Raw genomic sequence first — 3498 nt, forward strand, 5'->3', positions numbered from 1 at the left:
CTCCACAGTCTCCTTTTTTAGAAGCAAAGAGGGGCCCTTGGTGAGGCTGAACCCCTGACACATCAACAGTTCCTGTCCCCACAGAGTGATGGCCACCATGGAAAAGCAGCTGCACATCCAAGATGCTGCCAGGGCTCCTTTGTGCCAGGACAAACCCTTGGGATGGGCTGGGAGGGGCCAGGGCAGCCCTGAGGACAGATCAGCTGGGGTTCAGGTGAGTCCATTTCAAGGGAAGTGTGGAGCAAACAGCCTCCTCTGGGGAGGAGAAACAGCCCCAAAACTTACAGAGCCCCACTGCGCACACAAAGGGGACAAATGAAAAGGGCTGACACCTCTTAGTCTGTTCTCCCCTCTGTCCTTGCTAAATCCAGCCCTGAGAACCAAAATAAACCACAGCGAGAGGGGCTTTCAGCAGCAGCCACTGCTGCTGCAGTGCTGGCATCCTGAACCAGCACTTCTCCCTCCACACTCTGGATTCAGCAGCCTTCCAGATGATTTTGGGTTTCAGTGAGAGAGAGGAGGTTTAACACTTCAAGAAGAAAAAATTTAAATATTCAGCTTTCAAAGAATGCTGCACATGGGAAGATCAGCAGAACAAGGCAGCACTGACAGCTGTGGCTCTCTTGAGATGGTCACACATGATCTAAAATTACATCAGCAGGGTGGAAGAACTCTGACCCCGCAGGAGGACTGAATATTAGGAAAAGGTTTTTCACTGAAGGGATGGCTGGTCAGGGCAGGCAGAGAATGTGGGGGCTGGCCCCTCACAGCAGGGATGAGGACAGGTAAGGCATGGCAAGGGTGGGAATTGCCACAGCCTGTGGCTCAGCCGTGTTGCAGCCTCAGCTCCAAGGTCTCCCCACTCCACAGAGGAAAAACAGCAGTGCAGATGAGCAGGATTGGGACTGCTACAAGCAAGCCTCAGATTTAGTTTCATCCCATAACAGGATGAACTGAAGGTACAAATAAATAAGTTACTAAGAAAACTTCAATCAAGTATGAAAACAAGCAATTTTGATTTAAGCTGATCTCAAAGATACTCTTCAGAAATGGCTCAACTTTGCATTTCATGTTACTTTCCTGGCACATTTACTAACGATTAAAGCTGAGATATCTGAGTTTTCCCTCCATGGCTGGCCCCTTACATGAAGTTTCAACCTAATGTACAGATAGGGGAAAAGAGATGGAAACAGAGACCTGCAGAGATGAGAAAATTTGGGGAAGATAGAGGGATGAAGGGGAAGGGAGCTACACTTCTCCCACCAGGCTCCATGTGCATGAAGAAGCACCAGATAATATGTAAAGATCTCCAAGAAGCCACACTGCAAAGTTAAAGATTTTTCTCTCTCTGGCAAAGTGGAACAGAGGGGAAGGGATAGTGCAGTCCTGAGATCTGAAAGGAAAACAGGGCCCAGGGACATAAAGCTAATAGAATAAAAGTAGAAACCAAGGTTTCCACTCACACTGAGGGCTGTATTGACACAGGGCTGTGCCCCACACAAGAGAAAAGACGACAGGCAAACACAGCTGCTTCCCCACTGCAAGATAAGCAGAAGATGTGGTAGAGAAATCTCCTACCACCAAAAGAAATTAGAATGGAAGAGAAAAAAGACAAGCAAAACACTGAATGTAACTGGGCAGGAGATCTGCCTCCCTCCCCTCCTTAAAACAGGTGTAGAAACACCAGGAAAGAAAAAAAAATAAAAGCCTACAACATGCCAGCCTTGATGCAGAAGCAAAACAGAAATCTGTCTCCATTTACAGCTACCATAGAGGAGGTGGTGGGGAGGAAATAATGCCCAGAAGCCAAAATCCAGCAGAACACTGAGGACAAGAAAGGTGCCCCTACCTTTCTGTTGTCCTCTAGAAGAGAGCTGGTGGCTGGCTTGTCCTCCCTGCTGCGCCTGGGACAAGAAGAGCAAAGAGTAAGGGCTGCTACCTGCATTTAAAGTTAGACAAGCAATTGTTTAGATATCTGCTTCTTTTGTACAGAAAAAAAAAAAAATCATAGCCTCAAACTATGAGTGGCTCAACTCAAGTGCTAATCTGAATTAAGACAGTTATAGCCATGAAAACCTAATCCAAAGAGTCACCTTCCGCCCTGGAGTTTGTCATGACATCCAGAACTGAGAATGTTTACTGCCATGCACATACTGGACCTGAGAGCCCTGGAACTTTGTGTTTTGAAGGACAGAACAAGGTGTACCCAGCCCAGAGAGGGACTCAAGGGGCCTCACCCTCACCAAGGCACTTTGCAAGACACAAAATCTCCCACAGAAACAGAGCAATCAATTCAAGCAAGACTCCATTACACCACCAACGAATTAAAATGACTTTGTGAAGAGGAAAATAAAACCAAACCCCAAACCCACCCCAAGTCCTCTCACCATAGCCAGGATAGCCTGAATTTCCCTCTGTCTACACTTGCCACCCTCAAATCCAGCAGTCACTCACCTTCCTCCAGCTCACTGTGGTCTTCAAAGAGTCACAAGCTCAGCTCTGGCCAATTCTCCTTCCCTCCACAGGGGCTGCACCTTGCTGATGCATTTCCACTCCTTGCAGACTCCCACATCACCACCTGTCCTTCACAGCAGACACACACTGGGTTTGGAGTCTCCTCCTGTTGAATCCATCTCTCCAGATGAATGAACAGCTCCACAGGCAAGGATTTTAGCCAGCTCCCCCTCCTCTGGAGGCTGATTTCATTTCAGGGTGGGACACAGCTGTGGAAACTCAATGCCAATCCTGCTTTTTCTCCCAGGTTGGTGTGTGTGTCAGGCTTCCATCATTCCTGTTTTAACCTCCTCCTTCGTGTGCTTCTTCATTTAAAACTGCTCCTTCTCCATATCCTTTTTTTAGTTCGTGTCTTCTTCATTTCTTAGCCTCTATTTCTCTATATTTACCAGAACTGCTGTTTCCCCCACCTTTTTTTTTTTTGCATTATTCGTGAAGGACTGTTACAAAATTCCTTCCTGCCCTCTGTGCACACACAAACAGAACAAAATAGCAAGTGACCTTGATAAATTATAGGACTTGAAAAAAACCCACAGCTTCTTTTCCAGCCTACAACAGTTTTACTGCAAAGCCATTTTCACCAATTGTAGACAACATAATTACACACACACACTCTCCCCCTCCCAGGTTTGGCTGCCAGCCTGATAAATAAATGCCTATGTTGTAGGAGGGAACATTAGACAGGCAATACTTTAACTCATTATATGAACATTAAAAGGCATATTTGTATTTTAGATACTATTTTATTACATTCATAAGCCACTGGAAATATTTTTCTAAATTATATGCTATAAGAGCTCTAAACTTACAAATGTGTGAAAATTATAGTTCCCCCACCCCATCCCAATCCAACTTGTATTATAAAATAAACTTACTGACAATGCAGCCTTCTCCAGAAATAGAAACTTTCAGTGTGTGCATGGGGAGGTTTTTTAAAGGAAGGAGAAAGCTCACACCAGTGATAAATTTGGTCAGTAAAATTAC

This window comes from Vidua chalybeata, chromosome 6, assembly GCF_026979565.1.
Source record: "Vidua chalybeata isolate OUT-0048 chromosome 6, bVidCha1 merged haplotype, whole genome shotgun sequence".
NCBI lineage: Eukaryota > Metazoa > Chordata > Aves > Passeriformes > Viduidae > Vidua > Vidua chalybeata.